This window comes from Camelus dromedarius, chromosome X, assembly GCF_036321535.1.
Source record: "Camelus dromedarius isolate mCamDro1 chromosome X, mCamDro1.pat, whole genome shotgun sequence".
Classification (NCBI taxonomy): Eukaryota; Metazoa; Chordata; class Mammalia; order Artiodactyla; family Camelidae; genus Camelus; species Camelus dromedarius.
The window spans coordinates 110,647,856-110,672,285 of NC_087472.1; the positions used below are offsets into that span (position 1 = coordinate 110,647,856).

Below are 24,430 nucleotides of genomic sequence, written 5' to 3' on the forward strand. Positions count from 1 at the left end.
AAACATTTCTCTGCCAGGCTCTGCTCCTCATTTACGGGACGTCTTCCTTTTGTCTTTATGTTGCTTTTTCTTTTTCGGACTTCCTTTGGCTAAATGGAACGGGTCCCGTCTTGTTGGCCATTCCCCTCATGAACATTAATTTTCCACGGCCACTTTAACTTGTCGGTCGTCCTTAACAAATGCTTCCCGGTATCTATAATAGAGTTGCATATATTTCCATCTATCTGCATATGGCAAACGGAAATCCCAGCCAATCGGACGATCGCTTTGAATATCTGTCCGAGACAGATGCTGGGCGCGGTCCAGAGATACCCAGCATCAGGGGTGCCCTTGGACCTGGGAGCTGGCCGCTGCTCTTCCTCCAGGATGTAGCTCCCCTGTCCTTGTCACTCTGAAGAGACATGTCACATGGTGTCTGCCCCCCAACAACAAGCCCAGTCCTTATGCACCCTGCTTTCCCTACCAATATCCCACATACTAAAAATCTCCTATGTAGAAACGACATGAGCCAGGGACCAGGAAATCTGAGGGCTAAGCTTTGTCCTTCATCAGCTGTGTGAATGTCTACATGGTTTTTCCTTCTACCTGGTCTTAACATCCATGTCTGTAAATAGGGGTAGTTCTCAAAGTGTGGTGCTGGGACCAGCGCCATCAGCGTCTTCTGGGAGCTTGTTAGAAATGTGAGTTATTCCACACCAGCCCAAACGTACTAAATCAGGACATCTGTAGTGGAACCAGCCTTGACTGTTTTAACAGGTCCCGTAAATGATTCTGATGTGTGCTGATGTCTGAGAACCGGCAATCTAGACTGGAGGGCCAGCAAACCACAATCCATGTGCCAAATCCACCCTACTGCCATTTTGTAAATAAAGTTTTATTGGAACACAGCCACACAAAAATAATACCTCTCAGATAGCCCGGTGAGGAATCTCTTACTGTAGCCAAAATAAAATACTTTATCCCGGAATTTAAAAAAAAAAAAATCCACTATGCCCAGACATCCTCTTGTTTTTTGTTTTTTTTTTTTTGTTTTTAACATTTTTTAATTGAGTTACGGTCATTTTACAACGTTGTGTCAGCATCCTCTTCTTTTAATTTCAAAATCTGCATAAGCCGGGACACAATTTTTCTTGCAAATGCAAATGACAGACTTGGACACAGAGCAGTTAACAGTGAGACACTGCAAACTAAGTTTTGCCTCACAGATAATTCAGGCAGCCGTCTCATTCAGATGGGAGCTTTGATTTCCCGGGACAGGACTGACACGATGGCATCTATTAACAGTTCCAGTATGTTGCAGTTACCTAATATCCGAGAAAATAATTAGAGAGCCAATATCGGGGCCACTGCTGACCACTTATAGAATGACCTCCCAGAAGCAGAGCAAAAGAAGTGAACAAACCAGAAACACACACACACACACACCCAGGACAGCTTCCTTCAGGGACTCTGAACTGAAAACAGCCCTTGAGCACAGCTCTGCATGATGATCTAGATCGTTAACAAGAAAAAACATGCGGACACGTGCAATCAGCAGCCTTTCCTGTCGCCTCGGTTTCCCGTCTTCCCTGTCTGCCGGTCCAGGAGCTCCTGGCATTCTCAGAGCCCTGCTCTGGCTCCGTGTCTCCTGGGCATTGGTCCTTGTCGTTCAACCCCTGCTGCCTGCTAACAGAATCCTATATTCACGTGTGCAATCCAGTCTGTCTGGAGACCTCCGATATTGGACAGTCTCCTGACTGCCTGACACATCCACTTGGATGCCTCAGAGGAACTGCAGCCTTAGCAAGCCCGACACTGGATTCTGGGACCTCTCTTCTCCCTGACCCTCGCTCCAGCCTGACCCTCCAGCATCTTCTGTCCATGGGAAACACACGCGCATAGACCCCGGACTCAGGCTATCTGACATTCAACCTGGACATGATTCTCTCTCTCATGGCTCCCTTTCCAACCTGAAATCTACCATAAAATCTTGCCTGGTTGACTCTCAAAATGCTGCAGCTTGTTATCTTTATACGGATGCAAATGTGTTAATACCCTTAAAGGTCAGATGCCTTGAGCATGGGCCTCTCCTGTATATTTCAGACTGTAGGTTACATTCTTTTATAAAAGGTGCAGAACCAGCATGACTAAGCCTGGAAAACAGGGCATGGGGTTCAAGTCAAAGGAACAGATCTAATATGGAGTGAGATTTGTTCTTTTCTGTTACAATGTGAAGTACTCAGAGTGTTCCTGATCAGAGACAGGAAGTGGAATAGTGGTTGCTGGAGCTGGGGGCGGGGAGGACAGGGGTTACTGCTGAATGGATACAGAGTCTCTGTTTTGCAAGAGGAGAGGAGTTACGCCAGACGGGTGGTGGTGATGTTTGCACCACAAGGTGTATGTATTTAATACCACCCAACTGGACACTTTAAAATGGCTGAGATGGTACATTCTGTTCTATATTTTAAAAAAGTATCTAGCAATTACCGAGGACAAAAACAAAACAGAACACAGAATATTGCATGGGATTCTGCTGACCCAGGATAACAGGCAGAGATCTCAGCCTAGCCTTTGGTGACGCTGTTTCATGGCTCCTGAGTGACTCTGGGGGGGTCTCCTCTGCCGTCGTGCCATCATTTCCCATCGACTGTGCCCTCCTTCCTTGGTCTGCTATCTCGAATCTGCTTCTGTTGACTCCAGTGTTAAAACTCAGAGCATAGCTTCTGGGGCCAGACTACCCCAAGCCCCACCCCATACACAACCTTCCACCATCAGCTGAAACACTCCGTGCCTCTGTTTTCCCCATCCGTGCAATGGGGACAGTGGTCCTTCCTTCACTGGCCAGCATCCTGAGGCTTCCTTGACAAAAGCAGAGAGGGAAGCTCAGGGGGGTTGGAAGGTCTCACCTTGGCTCGCTGCTTGGAGGAGGGTGGTCTACTCGCTCATCCCCTCAGAACTTCAGTTTCCCACCTGTAAAATGGGCACCATAGTTTACCTTTCCTCCGTGGGGGCTGGAGTGCTCTGTAAACGGACACGTGTGAAGCACAGACTAATTTCTGTGGCTGTGGAGGGCAGCATTATGACCGAAATAAATACACACAAACATACCTGCTGACAGTCCTGCTTGAGGCTCTCACCCCTGGTCTCCTACTCAGATCAGAGTCCGAGGGCGAGGAAATCCTCTGTCAGTAATACCCAGCGTTGCCTTCCCTCCCCTTAACGCGTTCCACGTACTCCCATACTGTTCCCTCCTTCTGCCGTGCCCTCTTCTAGGTGGCCATCAGGTCTCTGCTTTCCCCTCTCTGAGACCGAATTCACCACCAGGAGACACACGTGGTCACCTACTCACAGGGTAATTCATTGCGGCCACAGAAAAAAAAAAGGCTTCTGCATATCTGAAATCAGTTACCAAGAGGTGCATGTGAACCTACCGTGGGAGGTGATTCAGACGACGGTGTCTTCTTTTTCAGAGAAGTATCCGGGGTAGGATTCAGAATGCCATTGCTCGGAAGACAATAAACTACACCTTACGGAGAAAATCACCTGTCATGATGCGCAAGGCGCTGGATGGGCTGATGCATCCCTTTCTTTTTCAGCCAAAGCAATTTAAAAAACAAGGACACTCTCCACCCGTCAGCGTGGTCCTTGTCTCTCTCCTTTCCCAACCCCCCCCCCCTTGATGAGACCCTCCCCGGCTTGGCCCGGCCAGCGGTAATTTGTTCTGCACGTGTGCGGGCAGCACCAGACTTCCTTCTCTTTATGACGGAGTTTCTTTGCAGTGGTTCCCGTACAGAAACGTCATGACAGGACAGTCTTCTGGGAGACACCAGCGTTGTCCACATAACAGAGGGGTGACTGTAAACCCTTGGCACAGGTGACCCCAAGGCGGTGTGTGTGGTAGGGATCTTTGCAGAGAACGGCCACCAGCCAGGAGAGGGCCTTGAGGGGCCATTTCACATTCTTTCCTCTCCCAGTAACTGCAGAGCGGGAGGACATTAAATTAGCCTCCGTGCACCTGTCCCTCGGGGGTCTCATCAAACAGGGCGTGCGTCCTGGGATCAAACAACAGGTCTGTGCTGCCTCCGTCAGCAGCCTGACTTCCCCATCCAACAGCTCAAGGCTGGAAGGCGGGGGCCGTGGGGAGTTGGGGTACAGAGAGCTGGTGGTTCCCGGCAAAGACGGGGAGGGTGCAGAGGCAGTGGGGCCATGGGTGTGCATCCGGCGGCTTGGTGGGCAAGGCACGCGCGAGTCGTGATTTTAGGCAAATTCGGGTTGTTAAGGAAAACAGGACCCTGGTCCGTGCTGAGAAACCCGTAGTAACTGACCACCAGAACCGCCTCGTGGTGAGCATCGATCCGCCACCCTAAGAGGCGTTCCTGCCATCCCTGCCCTTGGAGGTACCAATAACACAGGCTTGCTTGCTGAATTAGATAGAATTTAGTGTCCACCGAAATTAATGTGATGTTGTCTGAGCATCCTTCAGCTAATAGTGGAAAATCAAGTTTATGTGCTAGGAAGCAGGGACTCCCACGGAGAGCTGGAACGTTTCAGGGCAGAAAAGAGGTAGATTTTTTAAAGGCTTTGCGGGGGCGAGTCAACAGACAAATACTTTTTATTTCTACCTACCAGACAAATACTTTTTGTATTTGTATCTACCACTAAGAGCCAATGTTAAATATTATAACCAAATGTTGCCTAAGAGAGTGAATGTGAGGAACGCTTAGTCATGATGGCTGTTTTATTTTATTTTCCCTCTAATGAGAATTAAGACATTTCTCCCTTTAAAGATACTAGGGAATACAGATTTACCATGTTTTGGTTGTATGGGGAGGGGGAGACTCTTAAGAATTGGAAATTCATTACTCAATCCTTTGGGAGGCAGGGTGGGGAAGATTGTTTCTAAGTTTCAGTTTAGACTGGACTCTGAAAGAAGCAAGGTAAATCAACCATCTGGTTATTTCAGATGCCACACCTGTTTTCGCATCTGCAGTTTGTATAGAATACACTCCTTCCTATTGAATTCCAACTTTTTAATTAAGTAGTGTCCCGCTCTTAGGGTGTCAGAGATTTGTACAAAAAGAGAAAAAGAAAACCACAAAAACCTAGCCTTCTGTGTAACACTCTCCAAATAGGTGTCTGTCTCACCTTTCTTGAGAAACTACTGAAGAAATAAAGAGTTATTCCTAAAGTCATATTAGTGGATGGACTACAAATAATTTGTAGACCATAGTTTAAAAGCCCAGTTCTTTAAAATATTTGATGGAATGGGGATACCTTAAAAAAACAATGTGTTTAATGTATATTCCATTTCTATTTCTCCCCTCCCAAGACATTTTTTTAAAAAGTGATACGTAGAGTCTTACTCTGTTTATCGCAAGACTGATCTGATAGGCAAATAGACTCTTCATCCTTTGTTTTAGTAACGTGCTTGAACGTATAGAAATAAAGACCTTAATTTTTTTGTTTTCAAACCATGTCTTAAATGTCCAGAGGTCATTCAACCTGAGAATACCTTATTTATTTATTTTGCAAGTTCAGCCAGGAGTGCCATGAACCCTTTCTAAAAGAGTTTGCTGTATCTGAGCCACTAAAACTATCATGTGATGGGTCCATGGGTCATCTAAGTCCTCCAGGTTAAGAAGAATCAAATGTCCAAGTAAAGAATCGTCATGGTGAACTGAAAGATCTGTTTTTATAGGGACAAGGTAAAGTTTAGCCATCAACCACATATCACATCCGTGGGTCAGCTGTTTTATGTCTTTCTTTAGCCAAGAAAAGACATCACTTGGACATTACTGCAAAGTTATACTGAGTTGCTTGGTTTTTTTAAATGCTTGTGTGGCATTTTATCACATGGGTTTGCCATAATTTTCTTAACCATTATTCTAATGGTGGACACTTAAGTTATTTCCAAACTTTTATTGCTGTAAATAATTATACAATAAGTATTCTTGTCATAGTCCATGAGCCAGAAGGAAACTGTTTTAATTACTATTGCTTTAAAATATGATTTCATTATCTGTGAGGCATCGTTTCCCCCCTTAATTAACTTTCTTTTTATTTTTATTGAAGTATAGTCACTTACAGTGTGTTAATCTCTCGTGTACAGCATCATGTCCCAGTCACGCATATACACACGTATATTTGTTTTCAGATTCTTTTTCATTAAAGGTAGTGATAAGATACTGAGTACAGTTCTGTGTGCTAGACAGAAGGAATTTGTGTTTTATCTCTTTTCATGTATAGTGGTTATCATTTGCAAATGTCAAACTCCCAAATTCATCCGTTCCCACCCCCTCTCCCCAGTAACCATGAGATTATTTACTATGTCTGTGAGTCTGTTTCTGTTTTGTAGATGAGTTCATAGTGCCCTTTTTTTTTTTCTTTTTTTAAAATTCCACACATGAGTGATATCATATGGTATTTTTCTTTCTCTTTCTGGCTTACTTTAAATTTTACTGGCTTTTTTGCATGTTTTTTTCCCTCTTATGAACCTTAGAATCAGCTTGTCTAGTTCAAACAAAATCTGATTATATCTTTTTCTCAAATGTGAACAAGGACGTGTGAGAATGATGAAAAAATACTTCATACACTGATTTTTCTTTTGAAATATTCTGCATTGTAGTCCATTGGCTGTAATACCTTCCAGAATGGCATCAAGCCAGCCGATGTACACACGTGACTATTTTAGGAGTCTGACCGTCGGTGTCATTGACCACAGTTTCACTGAACACCGATTCATTGAAACATTCAAACAGTGTCTGAAGCACTGAATACTTCTCAGCTCAGCCATGGTCTTGTTAGCGAGCCAAACTTGGGTCTGCTCACCCGTGTGCAGTAAAGCCAATTTACTGACACCCAGGTTGTGGTGAAGGAAAGTGCAGTGTTTATTGCAGGCGCCCAGCAAGGAGAATGGGCAGCTAGTTCTCGAAAGACCCCAACTCCCAAGACGACTTTCAGGGAAAGATGTTTAAAGACAGGGTGAGGGAGGGGGTCATGGGGTACATGATTAGCTTGTGGACTTTGTTCTGATTGGATGGTGGTGAGGTCAGCAGGAGTCAACGTCATCAATTTTCTGGTTCCACCTGGTCTGGGGTCTCCACGCCAGTGGTCAGCATGCAGTTAACTTCTTCCACCTGGTGGGGGTCTCAGCATCTGCAAAACAGCTCAAAGGATGTGGCTCAGAATACGATCTGTAGCCCTTGAGGGGAAACTCAAGGTCCTTGACTTTGTCTAATGGCTAAATTTTGACTATTTTGTCTTGTTGGACTGTTTTCCTTTGTTTCTACATTTCCTCACTTCTGAGATTAAATTTGCTCTTTGGAACTTGGGGGGGAAGGCCTAGGACACTAAAGCGTTTCTACAAAAAAGAGAGAGGGACACAGAGGGAAGGTGTCTGTCCCCAAGAAGGCCACAGAGGGTCCTGCTTGGTTTCACTCGCAGCATTTTCATCTTGTTCCCAGCGTAGAAGATGGTGTTGGTCATTATATCAGTTAGTTATCTAATGTGCTGTAACAAAGCGTCATGCAGCAGAGTGGCTTACAGTGTCACACATTCATTTTCTCACAGTCTCTGTGCGTTGGTAACGTTGGAGGGGCTGAGCTGGGCGATTCTGGCTCAGGGTAGCTCATAAGGTCAGCTATCAGCTAGGACACGCTTGACGGGGGCTGGAAAATCTGCTTGTAAGACGGCTCCCTTGCATGGCTGTTTTCTGAAGGTCACAGTTCCTTACTATCTGCTAGAGGAAGGTCTCGCTTACTTGCCACGTAGCCTTCTCCATCGGGCTGCACGAGTGTCCTTACAAGACGGCTGCTGGCTGTCTTCGGCATGAGTGACAGAAACAACCTTGCATGTTATGACCTAACCTTGGGAGTCCCTCACCATCACTGTGCAAAGAGTAGTGTCCTTTTGGTCCAACCAACCCATGCTGACGCCACGTAGGAGAGAATTACACGAGGATGTGAATAGCAGGGGCAGGGATCTTTGTCTGTGTGTGTAGGGGGTTGGATTTAGAGCAGGTACTGCTATGACAAAGAACTGATACTTCTGTTCTCACTCTGGAGCCAAATACACGTGATTTTTAATCATATTTTCAATTGCATGCGGTCTCGTGATTTCCTTTTACACTTTGGTACCGTCACCAAGATATGCAGTTTAGTGTGTGCTGTCATGACTACAGTTAGGGGTGTTGTCACTAAGATCACCTTTAGGGTTAGTCTAACAGCAGCCTCTTAACTTATCGAGTTCTTTCCTTTTATTTTAGTGTCATTCTTTAAAAGATGTAGCAATTTAACATTCTTCCCCTCCATCATTAATTCCTCGTTTGGGCTGAGAATTATTTCCCTAAACCAGTAGAGATCAAACTGTTTTCTGTCAAAGGCAGCAGAGATTGTACCATCTGCTCTGTACCCACCAGGGCTACACGGCGAACACGTCCAACAATCTGGACGAAAAGTTCCTTTCCACTGGGCACATCTCACCCGTTTATGTGATCTCTGCTTTCTTCCAGAAAACTCAGATGAGGCGAATAACTTTAAGGGATGATTGAGTGATAATCTCTTTTTCTCTCCCTCTGTCCCTCCCTCACTGTCTTATTTTGTCTTAGATTATAAGCAGTCACGTATGAGTCCATAATCCAAACAGATCTGGATGTAATCCTGTCAGATATAAACTACAAAATATAACGCATTTTAAAGTGACTTCTTTACGCATTTTCTACGCCCTGCGTAGGACTGTTGGGATAATGGATTCGTGGAGAGTAACTGAACACAAAAATTGAAAACGGTTTGTTGGCGCAGTCACCTTAGGGTGTTTTCCCGTCATTGGCCAGGAAACGTTTGATCTTTCTTTTTATTCATTTTTCCTCATCCATAATTTGAGTGCTCCTAAGTGGTTAACTTCAGTCCTAACTACCAGTCATAATAAAGGCCTTGCTGACAGCTAGCTCCTCGACATGCATGCGTGCACACACGCGTGCAGTCACACACACCCTCTGAACCTAATTAAAGCAAACCGTCATCCGCTCCCATCCCTCAGACATCTCCAGTGACATTAAAAGTGCCACGTTTCATAGTCAACAGTGGCCTTGCACTCAGGGCCTTCTTGTGGGCTAGGAAGCGGGCACTCCCGCAGCCCACAAGACGTTGACATGGGATCGCTAATAATGTTGAATCACTTCTTTTCACGGAGGTTATGGGGCCAATTAACTCCACAATTCAGATGGCCAAGATGACTCACAGTTGCAAGCCGCTAAGCTGTCTGAACATCAATTTTCTTTTAGGATTTGTACTGGAAAGCACCATTGAAACCGGCTGCTGACCTCTGGGGAGTTTCTCACCCTATTTTCCATGAAGGCTGAGAGTCATCATGTCTCTGTTTTTCACATAGCATAGGCTTTATCGTCCTTTACATCATTTTCTTATTTATTCAAGAAGCCACATTAGAAAGATGTGGGGAGATGGTTCTTCCGGGGTCTCTTGCATTTCTGCACGTGTTGCAAGCAGGATGCTATACGGACAGCCTTTTTTTCTCGACTATCTTTTCGAGGATGTTTGTATAGCTCGCAGTCTTGGGAGACAGAGAGCATGTCTTCCTCTAAACCCAGTGGCAGCCTTGCTCTATTCATTGCTTATTGTGCTCACTAATTTAATAAAGATAATGTCTTCCCTTAGAAGAAAGATCCGACAAGGCTTACAGCCCATTATCAGTGTCCAGGTCGACTTCCCTAAGCACAGGGTTCCTCTCCCGTGACAAACTCCCCTGTGTGTGCAGACATCACGCAGCCCTCCCTGTGCTACCTGTAGTCAGCGGCACGAATGCTGCTCTGCCTCCTGCTATTGCTGTGAGAACAGGCAACCTTTTGTCTCTGAGCCACGAGTCTCTTGTCTTCTGTGAAGCTCTGGTCGACGGATTTGTTGGACCGGATCTACAGTAAAATCTTAGATTCTTTGCAGTTATTAACCCAGGACTTCCCCTGAAGAACAAGGGGAAATGAAACGAAGTCAGTCTTGTGTGAATGTGAATATGGTCTTTACATCGGCGTCTAAAGGGGAAGGAGCACGCGCTCTAACAGCTGGGACCTCGTCTGCTGGGACTTGTAACCTGGCGCTTCGTACTTCTTGTCCAGTGATGCTGGCGAAGCCCTCAGGCTCCTCGTGAGGTGGTGGAAGGCATAGGGATGGCGGCCGGGAGAGCAGTAAGGTAGGAGGAGCTCAGGGGAGGGAGAGAAAGTGTATACACAGCAGGCTCATGTCGTATCCAGCCGTGTTTTGGAGGTCCAGCCGATTTCACCTTCTTGAAGTTTCCGGGGCTTAAGACCTCGCCACTCCATCGTTCTCTATTAATGTGTTGGATATTCCTCCGAACAGCCTTCACTGGCCGGCCTTGCCACACTCTGAATAGGTGTTAGTCACAGATGGGGATCAGGGCTTGGGGGGGGGGGTGGCATCTAAGCATCAAGTGTCCCTTTCTTTAGAGGACGGTCCTTCCAAATGATGATGCTGGAGAGAAGAACAGGTGGGGTCACGTGGATAGGAAGCTCCCTTCTGTATTGCTCAGCCTTGCTTGACCAAGGTTGCTAGAGTAAGCACCGTGTGATGGGCGCTCTCACCTTTTATGCGAGCTTGGAATGCATTCCTTCGTGGCTTCACCCACCCCTCCCAACCTCTTCTCCAGGTTGCTGTCTCTGGTGGGCGCTAACTGAAGCAGGAGCAGCTTCAATTCTAGTGGCCACTTTGACAGTTGCAGGGACCACTCTTATGAGATGTAATCGGCACGTGAGAGCATTCTGTTGCCATGGAGAGTGGAGTTGGAGGGCATAAGCTTCATCCTCAGTGGGGTCCTCTGTTCCTTTCGGTGCATTTTCCACCATGTTCTTGACCAGCCTTGCTCTACTGGTCTTACAAATATACACATAATTTTTTTTTCTTCCTCCTTATTTTGTCCTGTCTGACCAAAAGGTCTTGGACAGGCATATACCTTTGTCTGAATTGGCTGACTTCACATAGGCTGCCAGCCAGCTTGCTGAGTCTTCCTCCTGTCGACAGAAATCATCAATAAGCAATCTATGATAGAAATTTAAAAAAAGACTTTTATTTGAGCCAAACTAAGGGACTATAGCTCGGGAGACACAGATTCGAGAAGCCCTTCAATGGTGTTCTGCCTGACTGCAAAGTGGGGGAGATTTTTAAAGGCAAAACCCACAGAATTACATAAGTGGTTTGTCAAGAATTATAATTGGAACTGGCAAGAAGTAAGGGTGCTTGTTTAAATAAAGATTTCTTGGGTTCGGAAGTGGTTGCGTAGTCACAAGGGAAGACCTTGAGACCATATGGTGGCAGCTGGCAGCTGCTAGCAGATAGTTTGAGAACAACAGCTGGTGTTGTCCTTGAGTTTGATACTTTTCAGAAAATTCCAGTTCTCAGGGATGCAGGAAGGTGTTTAAAATCACATCCACCGTGGCCACCAGGCTCCATTTTGAATGCCTGAACCACAGTTACTGCATCTTTATTTTTATTCATTTTTAAAAATTTCCATTTATTTTATTTTATTTATTTCAGACGGGGACGTAATTAGTTTTTTAAAGTTTATTTTATTTTGTTTTTTAAATGGAGCTACTGGGGATTGAACCCAGGACCTCGTGCATGCTAAGCACGTGCTCTACCACTGAGCTACACCCTCCCCTCTGTTTTGATTTTTAAATGCGTTCTTTTCTTTACCAGTTAAAGCAGGTGTACAACGTATGTTTGACAGGCCATAATAAGGCAGGCTGTGCTGGTTGGCATAAAGTTCAAGCTAAATCAGGCGTAAGCCAGTGTGATTTACCCATACATCAATATGTGAAACTTCCTTTCCATCACTCTTTATCCAGTGCGATAGGTGACCTCTTTGAAAACGGTCCACTTAACTATCAAGGTGTGTTAATTTCCTTGCTCATTATTTATTATTTATTATAGTTTGTCACCTGACTCCTACACACTTTCTGAGTTATTTACCTAGAGCACTAGACTCACGGAGACCTCAGAAAGGGGTGAATCTATGGAAGGAGGGGCATACACCACCAGGGGCCAGAGAGGGGACCGTGGCAGACAGTGTGTGATGGCCTCCAGTGAGCCCTGCCTCCTGGTATTCACAGCCTTGTGTAACTGCTCCCCTCCCCTTGAGAGAAGGCCAGGTGTAGTGACTCACTTCTAGGGAAATAAATACGGCAGAAATGGTGGGAATGCCACTTCCAAGGTTCGATTTTAAAAGACCATGCAGTCCATCTTGTGCATGTCTTTGACTCTCTCTGGAATCACTAGCCTTGGAGAAATCTACCGCCATGTTGGGAGATAATAAATGTTTGATGTTTTGAGTGGCCAAGTTTGGGGGAAATTAGTCACACAGCGATCACCAACTCACACAAACCTAGAAGAGTGCCCAGACCACGAGAGAGGTTCCTTGATGAATGAACGAAAGAATCCAGATGCCTTCGTGTTGTTGAATGGGGTCCTCCTGACCCCCAATAGGACCTTCTGACTTCTGGAGATGGCCCTGTGGTTCTCAGACCTTGTGGGCAGTGGGGCCCTGGCTCTGCAGGAACACATGAAGAGGAAGACCAGCCAAAGAGCAGCCTGGTTGAGGGACAGACGAAGACCCTCTACGGAGCATAAAACCATCCCAAGAAACATAGCCGAGAGGGAGGACGTAGGATTCACCAGGAATCCTTTGAAGAGGACCGAACCATTCTGTAAGCTTCCTGGGGTTGGGCAATGCAGCCTTCTCCAGAATAAACCTGTAACCTGCTCAGGAATAAATAAATAAGCCTTACTCTGCCCTCTGAGGAGGGAGAGATTGAAAAGCTATCAGGTTTCTGAGTAGGCTCTGCAAATACAGGGTGCTTCTGAAAACGTATATGAGGAAGTCAGGTTGTTAGCCTGCCTGCAGCACCCACCCATCTTCTGCCTCTTTGGTTTCCAAAATCCCCTGTTTGACTCTAGAACCAGGTGCTTTCGTTTCCCTTGAAGTGAATCCCAGGTAACTTCTGTGGTCATCTACCTTCTTATTTTCGATAATTTAGTTTTAATTTCTTCCTAACATTTTATTATGACAATGTTCACACACAAATAAGTGGCAGGAATTTTCCACGGAAGACCTGTGTCACACAGATTCTCCCGTGAACATTTTACTAGGTGGGTGGGTTTCCTGCCACAGCTGTAGCAAATCAGCGCACACATGGTGGGTAAGTGCTCCAAACTTGTGACCTCACAGTTGTGCAGGTCAGAAGCCTGACGCGGGTCTCAGTGCTGGCAGGGCTGTGTCCCTCTCCCGAGTCATTAGGAAGAGTCCGTCTCCCTGCCTTCCCAGCTTGAAAAAGCAGCCTGTATTCCATGGGCTCCACCTGTCCCTCTGCCCTGTCCTGCTTGTGTCCTGTTCTCGTCACAGATATTGATCCTGATCAATCTGGTGCCGTGTTAATTGCAGCCTCAGTCTCCTTCCTGCAGAGCCCAACTCCATGCACCACCACACTCTGTCAAATGCAGTTAGGGGCACCGTGTCTCAGGCACAACTCGTGAGGATTTAAAATTAGTTTATGGAAGAATTCAAAGGATAATTATAGTAAAAAAAAAAAACAAAAAAAAACCAAAAAAAACCCCAGCTACCACTCATTCAGCAGAATGTTGGGACAGCTCTGTCTTCTGTGTTCGGCAGGTGGAAAGTCTCCTGCAGGACAGATTTGCCGTTCTAGAGCTGCAAGGTTGAATCCACACTCACACACTGGTGCTTCAGCCCCGGACAACGGGAAATGGAATCCCAGTGGGGTGACTCGGAATGAGGATGAGTTTGTTTGTTTCCACTTCCTTCTTGGAGCAGCAGTAGACCTTCTCAGAGGACAGTTTGATATTTAGCTGAAATTAGCTTCATGGGGATTAGGTCAAAGTGGCTAGCCAAGCTGTAAAAAACATTGATCGGCTTCAACATTGATCACGTATCTTTCCCCAAGCTTTTGGCAGTAACTACAAAGGTAGTCTACTTGAGTCCGATGATTAAAATAAGACCAAATAGTTTACCCATAAATATATAATAAGTTCAGGTTATCAAAGACAATTAGTCTCGAGAAGAAAGTCATTAACCACCATACAGTTGCATTCTCAACAAATAGGAAATTATGCTCCCCATTTTGGTCTCAGGCAATTATGCCACAAACACTGGAAAATTGGGTAAAACGGTTTCAGGGAAAATAATGACCTAAGTTACATAAAGGATTGTGTCGCAGAGGAAGAATAATTTCCCCTCTACCCTTCTGAGTTCCCTTCTGAGACCCCTGTCATAAAAGACGGATTAACACGAGAAAATCACACTAAAGTTCATTAATGCATCTGCCTCACGGGTACACGGAGGAACCTCAGGAGAACGAGTGGCTGTTTGTGACCAAGTTCGTCCAGCTCTGGTGCGGACCACACCTCGGTCTGCATCTGTCCTCCCTACATTGTAGGTGTAGCTGACCGCGTCTCCAGACCCCTGTCCCGTGATGAGAATCCAACCCACCTGGCTGATAAAGCTCCCGGGGAGGGGACTGATGACAGCTCCCCTTTTGGAGGCTCCATCTTTAGGCAGACAAAGGGCAGTTTTGAGAAAGCCTCTCCCTGCATTTGCTGTTTGTCAAGTGCCCACAGCTCAAAATAATCAATACACCAAAGGGGCAAATTTCTGGGGCAGTGCGTCTGCAACCCTGCCAATCACATATTGGGGGCGGCACATTCTGTTCCCCGGCAGTCACATCTTTGCGTTGGACTCGGCCCTACAGCACAGCATCCTAGAAAATGATTATATTCCACAGCCCACAAAGCCAAACCCAATATGACAGTGAGAGACCAAGGAATCGGGAAATTCGCTCCAACCATGAGACATCCCTTCTTTTTTTTTTTTTTTTTTTTGTCCCCTGGGTGCCCACCGAAATAAAGAGTTTGGCGTGTGGTCTGTTTTGCCAGGTGATCTACGCCGTTGCACCAACAGCAGATGTGCAGGTAGTTCAGCTTGTATCTAGATGCCAGCCCAAGGTCCAAAGAACACACGTTTGTCTGAGGGCAGATCGAGCAGTTCTATGCCCTCTTGTCACCATTTACATCGCGTTCCACGTTAGGTTGTTCAAAATTCCAACGACGTGCTGGTGGATTCTTGGCTGGGTCTTCAAGCAGCTGTCGGATCATTCGGGTGCTCTGTCTCCCGATTGGAAGCCATATCGACCAGGTAAGATGTGTGAACGCTGACCAGTGACATGCTGACAGAGTGTTGTTGTCATCTTCCAGTGTAAATTAAGAAGAGAGAGAGAGAGATGGAAACGTAGACTGTTACAAATGCCTCCCGTCATAGCCCCCAGGAGGAAGTTGAGAAAAATCTGGGTTTGGAAAGCAGTGTAACACTTTTCTGTTGACTTAACAAGATATAGGAAGTGGTGTGGAATGCTTTCTAAGATGCTGGGGAACAAACCCCAGCGATAGGATGGATGTCACTGAACTCAGGCTGCGGACAACAGCAGCAGTCAAGGTGGCACCGGTGGGCAGGGGACAGGTGCCCAACTTCCAGTGCGTCAGGTGATTTAATCTGAGGTCCAGAAGCATGCATTATGTGCTCCTCTTTTGCTCAGAAGGCTGTAGATTCGGAGACTCAAGGTGGCCAAGAATGCTTGAAATATTTAAAATGTGAGCTGAGCCTTCGGACAGCAGCTCTTCCCGGAAAGGTGGGTGCTGTTACAGAGGAAAGGAACCAGCGTCTGTGCAGAGGAACAGAGAGTGTTCATCCAGAGTGAGGCTCATTCTTTTCTTTCCTTTCTTTTCTGTGATCCTTTCCTTCTCATTTTTTTTCTTTTGAGCAACGGCTGGGAACGTCACTGAGAAAAGAATATAGAGTGTCTTACACAGATTCCCCGCTCTTGATGTGGGACTCATGATATTTATAAGCAAGCGCCTTGTATGTTTCTCTGCATCATCTCTGTTTCTGTGTCAAGATTTTAAACTCAAAGACCCGGGCACTGAGCACATCCCCTGGGGCCAGGCATTTTGCTGGGCACGTAGATGACCAATACAAGTGATGTGGGCTGGAGCTGACTGAACAACTATCCTGTGCCATAAATGTTACGGGGTTTTAGAAAAGAAGGGGGTGGTGAGCTGGAGGGCTACGTATTCATGGAGGGGGTTGGATCCGGTTGAGACTTTAAAGAGGGCATGAGATGTCTAGAGAAAGAACCTGGACATCCCAAGAGGAGCATGAACAAGGCGTGTTCTGGTTCCATTGACTTGGAAGAGAGACGCGTACGGTGGGTAAGAATGTAGAGCCAGGCACGTGCCTCGCCATTAAACCCGCACCAGTTTATCATAGAGGCTGCTGACCATTTGTCACTACGTAAAAAGGTCTCCCTGACACAGTTACTAGGAATTTTTTGCTTGGTGATGGTGGGGTTGGGGGGAAGGGGGGCAGGGGAAGAGGGGTGGATCATATGAGATGCAGGAGTTTGACATATTCATCATTTCTTGTTCCAACTTAATACATTTTTTAGTTGAAGTATTGTTGGTTTGCAACGTTGTGTCAATTTCTGGTGCACAGCGTAGAGACTCAGTTGCACGTGCACACATATCTATTCCTTTTCATAGTCTTTCTCATCATAGGCTGTTACATGATATTGAATGCAGTTCCCTGTGCTCTACAGTAGGTCCTTGTTGTTTATCTGTTTTATATGTACTAGTGTGTACCTGCAAATCCTGAACTCACAAATGGAGAGTCCAAGTTAATATATCGAGTGAAAACTGAGTTGAAACACAGGTTTGTAGCGTTAAGGAGTGAACGTGAACTTCTTTGACAGCCAAGTTACCTGACGGTGACTGTTTAACGGCAGGAAGGATCCGACCTAGGGCGTGGGTGTGAGACTGTAACACCGTCCTGGGAGACGATGCAGTTAAAGTGCAACAAGTGTGTGCTTCTGAGAGAATGAAAAACATGAGGAAAGGAGGTGTAATTTGAAGAGGAACATTCAGTTATTGAAACGGCAAACTCCCTTGGAAATGCATCTCTGGATCGCAAGATAAGCTGATTAACTTCTCATATGCGTGTGTAAAGCATCACAGGATGGAGGGATCTCAAAAGTAAAGTAAAGGCACGGATAACACAGCATCGTTTGATTTATGCACGGAAGCAGGTACCTGCAGAGAAGGGGCTGGCTCTGAAAAGAGCGCCTTGTGACTGTTGGACAGAAAACCCATCAGAGCTATCACCGCCTGAGTCAAATCAAACCAGAAATGACGACTTACACTCTGATAAGGTGTTAGAACTGGTGGGAGAGAGGATGGCTGTTGCTGTGGCACGGCTCTCCCAGAGGGGAATTGAATGTGGTTGTTCACGGCAATCCTGTAAAATGTGACGCCCTGGTCCGTGTCTGAGGGCAACCCGGTGACACCATTGCCCAGGGTTACGACAGCGCCTCTGAGTTTTGCCTTTAATCCTTTCCCTGAATCGGTGTCTGTCTGTCTCGCCCGTCCTTGCGTGTCTGTTCTGCTGTTTGCTCACACAAACGTTCTCTGATATCACTGGTACTGCTGGAAAGTGAGGGGCCGGGGCACCGAGCGGGCACACTCATTCCACTCTGTGGTTTGCACAGATTAACTGCTGACCTGACCAAAGACATAGTTCCCAGAAGTTGGGGTAACGGGCACGGTGCAGGGACAGAAAATGCATCAAGGCGGACGGGAGAACGGACCAGGCGGAATTTGTGCGACGACAGAAACGAGCAGGGCATTCCTTCCCCTCTGGGAGTGGACCGCTGCTGGTCCTGACGGTGGGGCAGCGGTCCTCGTCCCTTACCATCCCCATCCTCTCGGGCCTAGTAGGCCCCTTTCCTGAAGTGTCCCAGGAAGGGAATCTGATTCCCGGAGGGTGCCAGCCTCGCCCTCGGGGTCCCCTTGTATAACCCAGTACTTACAACCTTGCGGGGAAGCAGCATAAAACACACATGACGTATGCACCCCTCTTCTAGGAATAACAAATAAATAGAAAGTCACCATTTGAAGGGAGCCAAGTTCACAGGATCCAGCTGCTGGAAGGTGATTCTGCAAACGCATTTGTAAAACCCCTGCCCGATGGCAGCTAAATTGCCTACAAAGGGAGACGGTCCACTCCTGAATCCTAAATGGAAAACTACCTTGCCTTCATCAGCTCTGTTGAGAATTGTCTTTTTTTTTTTTCTTTAATTTCTCTCCTCTCCGAGTTTAAAGGGGGTCCCTTGCCACCTCGGAAGCTCCCGCAGCCGAGGGACTGCACACTTGGAGGGCTGCCTTCAACAGTGAGGATGCAAACCATTCTCTCTTCCCTGCTTGTGACATTTACAGAAGCAGCCGCTTCCCAAGGGGCTGACTCACACGTCGTGGCCCTTGCAGCCAGCCCCAAGCCCCCTGCTCCTGCCAGCCTGATGGAGACACGCAGGTGAAGGTGGACAGGATCCGTCTCCTGACACTGAGGACAGTGTGGCAGGAGGCCGAGTGCGCCTGGCCCTGACACCCAGACCAAGCTCACTCACATACCTGCATCCCTGCTTCTCCGTCTCCATCCTGTCTGTGAGGCTTGGGTCGTATTGCAGAGAAACGACTTGTTCAGCCTCCCCTGTCAAGACCGCCCCCTTAGCACATCCCACCTTTGGCATTTTGGGGACAGCGAGGATCTCGGGCAGAAAAGGGAGCAAAAAGACAAACGTTCACTGCACCCCCCTCCCAGTCTGATAAGCCGTTCCGTTTCTCACAGCCCCCAGCCCGTCTCATTTGGCCTCATTAAAACCCACCCAAAGCGTCTCTTCTTTGCTCGAGAATAGTCCTTTCAAAATGCATCTTTGTGGGGAGGATTGTTCGCCACACGGGGATGCCCTCTTTGAAGCTCTAGCAGATACTAGCTCATTGCACCTCTCAGTGTCTAGCCGTGGTCCTCAGTTACAAGGAGAGCCAAGGCTTCTTACAGGAACTGGCGAAAAGTGGACACTGTTACCTATTTTCCCTTTTGGTGTGAGAGTTTTGGACAGGAAGCTACAGTATCAAATATGTTACCCAGCAGATAACTGTATCTGTGCTCTCTGCATCCGGCGAGGTAAAAGGAGACGGAGGGGGCAATTATTCATATTCTTGTTATCAGAGAGATTTGCAGCCCCCGAGGATTAATGAAGGGCCAGACAGGCATGGCAGAACTGCCAGGCGGCGTGCCCTCCCCAGATAAGATTGTTCTGCCTTCCCTGCCGGAGGTGAGGAGGGCATCAGGACGCAGCCAGCTGTTTGCCCCACACCTTGATGAGAAAAATTCACCTCCTTACTCACCAGCTGTCATCTTTGTGTGTGATCCAAGTAGTTCCTGCAGAATCTTTCTCTCCCTTGCAATCAAGCAGGAACCCCTCAAGGGTGGCGTGTGTGTCTTGCAGACGACAGGGAATCGGGCTGGAGAAGCGACATAGACTCCTGGGGAGACCAGCAAGCATTTACACAGTGGGCTCAGGACCCGCTCGTAGGAGCGCGGGTGCAATTTATCTCACACCTCGAGCTCTGTGCTGGTCGACCCTGCCCTTCCTCTCCGCACGCAGAAACGCGGTACCTGAGGCTTCCGTGTCTCGTTTCTGATGGAGTCCAGCCTCTGCTGATTTCGACAGGGGGGCCGTTTCTCTGGAGCGAGGATAAACAGTGCAAATAAAACTCACTGTTTTCCTGTGACAAGCGGGTTTTTCTTTGCATAAAACTTGTAGAATCATGTTCGGCTGTTGTGAACTTCCTGTTGAAAAATCGTTTGCTTTTGGAATATGCATGTGTGTTGCTTAAGGGAAATGACATCTATTCTATTGGGTGCAAGTCCCCCCCCCAAAAAAAAACCCAAACAAAACCCAGGATCTCAAATCACCTCCAGCAGTCTAGATACTTTTGATGAATTTCTGTAAATTCTGAATTTTGCCCTTTTGATCTCCGAAGTATTTCTAGAGGTAACGAGCCAATATCTGTGTCCTCAACAAAACACTGTTTAAAGGGGACAACCTGTACTGACCTCCTCAGTCTTCCCTGCAACCCTGAGGCTGAACGCCTCACACCACCATTTCAGCAAGTGCCCTGGGGCAGACGCAGCCAGTAAGTGGAGAAGCCTTTGGAACCAGGCAGAGTGGTTACAGGGCCCTGGGTTTTTTCTTTGTTTGTTTTTGTTTTGTTTTTTTTAAGTATAGTTGATTTACAATGGTGTGTTAGTTTCTGGTGTACAGCACAGCAATTCAATATGCATATACATTTTTTTTTCCAAATTCTTTTCCATTATAGGTTATTAGAAGCTATTGAATATAGTTTCCTGTGCTCTACAGTAGGACCTTGTTGTTTATCTATTTATATATGGTAGTGTGTATCTACTAATCCCAAACTCCTAATGTATCCCTCCCCACTTCCCCTTTGATAACCATAAGTTCGTTTTCTATGTCTGTGAGTCTATATCTACTTTGTAAATAAGTTCATTTGTACCATTTTTTTAAGATTCCACACATAAATGATATCATATTTGTCTTTATCTCTCTGACTTATGTGACTTAGTGTAGTAATCTCTAGGTCCATCCATGTTGCTGCAAATGTCATTATTTCATTCTTTTTCATGGCTGAGTAGTATTCCATTCTATAAACATACCACAGCTTCTTTATCCAGTCATCTGTTGATGGACATCTAGGTTGTTTCCATGTCTTGGCTATTGTGAATAGTGATGTTGTGAACACTGGGGTGCATGTATCTTTTCAAATTAGAGCTTTCTGGATGTATTCAAGTCCCTGATCTTAAATCCTACGTTATTTTGTGTAGAACCAAGGTTTCTCCACCGTGGCACTACTGACATTTGGTGCCAGATGATTCTCTGCTGGGGGGCTTCCTGTGCACTGTAGCACACTGAGCCCCATCCCTAGTCTCCACCCACCAGATGCCAGTAGCTCCTCCCTCCCCAGTGGTAACAAAATATCTACACAAAATCTAGACAAAAATGTCTCCAGACATGGCCAATGTCTCTCGGAGGGGGTGAGGGAACTAGGAATACAACATTGCCCCTGTGTTCCAACCACTAATTTAGGATATGCTTATTCCAGATCAGATGGTTGTAAACCCACAGGAGTCCAGGAGCCAGGCAGACAATAAAAAGAAGTGAGCAGGTTCCTGGTAACAAGAGTTTCAGTTGGTTTTGCTGTGGTCTGTCTTGTTACCATGGTTTACAACAATCGAGAAGGCAAACAGAACTGCTTGCAAGGGTTATCTTTGGCTCATGGTTAGCTTTTCGTGATTCCATGAACAGAAGTAAGCTTTCTTCACCTGGGCGCTATTGGAATTGGGGCGAGGTGGGTCTTTGCGTTGTGTGTTGGGGGAGTGGGGGGTAGGGGGCTACTGTTCTGTGCATTCTAGAACATTTAGAAACATCCATGGTCTCAAGCCACCAATTCCATAACCACCCGCCTCCCCATTATGACAACACAAATGTTGCCAGAAGTCCCCTAGGAGGACAAAGTTGTCCCTGATGGAGAACCCCTGGGACGAACCACATGAAACTGTCAACATGTAATTATCTCTGACTTGCAGAAATGGTGATTCCGTATGGTCCAATCTAATACTCCCAGCAGTGCCCCTCAGCTTGCCCGACAGGTTAGTTTTTCAGGTGGGATAGAGCAGGGGTGGGTCACCTGTCAGAGGGAGGGGAGGCCTGAGAAGCTTGTTGAAAGCGAGAAACTCCAATGTGTGCTGTGGTCTCAAAGACTCCCCTGATTCTGGAAAGACTGCAGTGGGAACCACATGGCTTATGGAGTCTGAAACCACAGTGTTTCAAAGCACACGTACAGATGGGTTGTCAGCAAAGAAGCGTGCAGGTGGACCTTGAGAAGGACTCAAAGCAGTTTCTCAGAGGGTTAAACCAATGGAACATCCATCCCTTTTTTCTTCCCCTCTAAGATATCCACTCCATGTTTCAAAAGAGCTTCAAGCACATTTGAATCTTTCTTATTTCTGACGTCCGTCCAGGTTGGACTGTGGACTGTTGTTCTGGGTCCACGAGTACTTGGTGGCCAAGCATGCAATGATGGTGGGTGGTGTTCCGGTGTGAACAAAGGGCACCTGTGACTCAGGGAGAAATGGCATCACCCCAAGTCCTCATTAGGACCAAGCGAGCCCATGAAAATGCATTATTGTTCGCGTCCCGCTGTGCCCTCCGATTCACCACCGACTAATGAGGAAAACAGAACAGAAAGCAGCTCCCCTGCTGTGAGGTCCTCATTCAGGACAATGAGGAGCCTCGTTAATGAGCTCTTTCCATAATAAACCGAGAACGTGGACAAATGGCGGAGCTCATCCGAAGCAGCGCTCTTCCTGGCAGGTGCGTGTCACACCGGAATGGCGCCGGTTCTGCGTTTGTTAACCGAGGACCCCACACATGCCACCGTTGACCAGATTCCTCGTGTGACATTCGCCCGGCTACGCTAAATAACCCCTCCACAGCCTTGCAACGCGGAGCCATCTGAGTGCAATTTCCTAGCTTTAAATGTAACCTCCTCATGGAAAATAAAAAGTAACAGGAAGGAAAATCTCACGAATTTCTGATAAAGGGTTGATATCCTCTTATTAGTCTCTAAAATGGTACATACCATCTATGTGAACTTAGAACACACATATTCCTTCATCCCATTGAAGGCTCTTTTGTTGCTAATGTTGACGTTAGGCTTATTCTTTTCTATTTTAATTAAATATTTTATTTTAAAGCAGTATTAGACCCAGCATCTTAAGAAATGAAAGAGACGTCAGGTTTACTGTGTACCTACTTTCCTGCAATGGTGTTAATTTGCAAAACTATAGTACGTTACGATGTACGGTGTTTCCATCACCACAGTGGTCCCTCACATTATTCTGAATATTCATATAATAGTCTCTATTACTCATTTTTTACCCACGCCCACATCCCTCCTGCCCTCTACTGTCTCCTTAACCCCTGGAAACCACTCATTTGTTCTTTCCTACAATACTGTCATTTCAGGACCATTATAGAAATGGAATCATGGTTTTTTTGGGTTTTTTTTTTTTTCATTCACTGTAATTCTCTGCAGAGTCAAGGGGTTATCTTCTGTATCAATAATTTGCTCCTTTTTATTTCTGAATTACTATTCCACTGTTTTTTTTAAAGCCATTCGCCCACTGAAGGAGATCCGGGTGGTTTCAATTTGGGGATCAAATAAAGCTGCTTTAAACATTTCTATATAGGTTTCTATGTTAACATAAGTCTTCACTTCCCCAGGATAAATGCCTGGGAGTGAAATCGCTGAGGTCTGTGTTGCATGGACAGTTGTTTTAAAACATGCCAAACTTGTTTTTCAGAGTAGCTGTACCATATTGCCATACATCCCATCAGCAATGTATGAGGCATTCATTTTATCTGTACTCTTGCCAGCATTTGATATGGTCAGTATTTTTTCATTTTAGCCATTTTGATAGATGTACGGTGATGTCTCATTGTGGTTTCAATTTGTGTTTCTCTGACAGCTAATAATGTTCAGCATCATTTCGTGTTCTTATTTGCCGTCTGTATCTCTTCTTCAGGGAAATGTCTCTTTCTGCCTTTTGTCCTTGTTACAATTGGACTGTTTGCTTTTTCATTGTTGTGTTTTGAATATTATTTATATATTCTAGACACAAGTGTTTTATCAGATACATTGTTTGAAAAAAATTTCTCCCCCTCTATAGTTTGTCTTTTCATCCTCTTAACAGAGCCAAAGTTTTCATTTGGGTGAAGACTGATTTTTTTATTCCATGGATCATGGTTTTGGTGTGAGGTCTTGGAACAGTTTTATTTCTTTCTTTCTGATCTGTATGACTTTTACTTTCTTATTGCACTGACTAGAACTTCTAGCACTGTGCCTAATATGAGCGGTGGAAACAGGCATCCTTGCCCTGTTCTCTACCTTAAGGGAAAACATTCAGCTTTTCACCGTTAAGTATACCATTAGCTGCAAGTAGTTTGTAGCCGCTCTTTATCCAGTTCAAGACTTTTCTCCCTACTTCTGCCTTTCTGAGACTATTTAACATGAATGAATATCAATGTCTTTTAATTGGAATATTTAGACCATTTACATTTAATATAATTTTTCATATGTTCAGGCCAAAGTATGCTACTTTTTTGTTATCTGTTTTTCTTTTTTCTGCCTTCCAGTGAGTTACTTGAACATTATTTAGAATCTCATTTTGGTTGACCTGTAGTGTTTTTAGTGCATCTCTTTGCACAACTTTTTGATTGTTTCTCCAGATATTCTATTATAAATGCATAACTGTCACAGTCTACTGGTGTCACCATTTACCAGTTTCAGCGAACTGCAGAAATCTTACCTCTCTTTACCTTTGTCCATTTATATTATAATTATCTTATGTATTTTTCATCAGACACGTAACCACATGAGACAATGTTCTA

At 45.8% G+C, this 24,430-nt stretch overlaps 1 protein-coding gene across 3 annotated transcripts in view; it reads left to right on the forward strand.

Moving 5' to 3' along the window:
* Positions 1–24,430, forward strand: part of LOC135318491 (pseudouridine-5'-phosphatase) — a 498,722-nt gene that overhangs the window by 222,271 nt on the left and 252,021 nt on the right. Inside the window, exon 5 of one of the 3 annotated variants that reach the window (XR_010379280.1) lies at positions 14,949–16,329. The exons of the other annotated variants lie outside the window; for them this stretch is intronic. The gene's annotated coding sequence lies outside the window, so the exon portion shown is untranslated. Of the gene's footprint in view, positions 1–14,948; positions 16,330–24,430 lie in introns of those variants that run through there. 3 annotated transcript variants of the gene reach the window in all.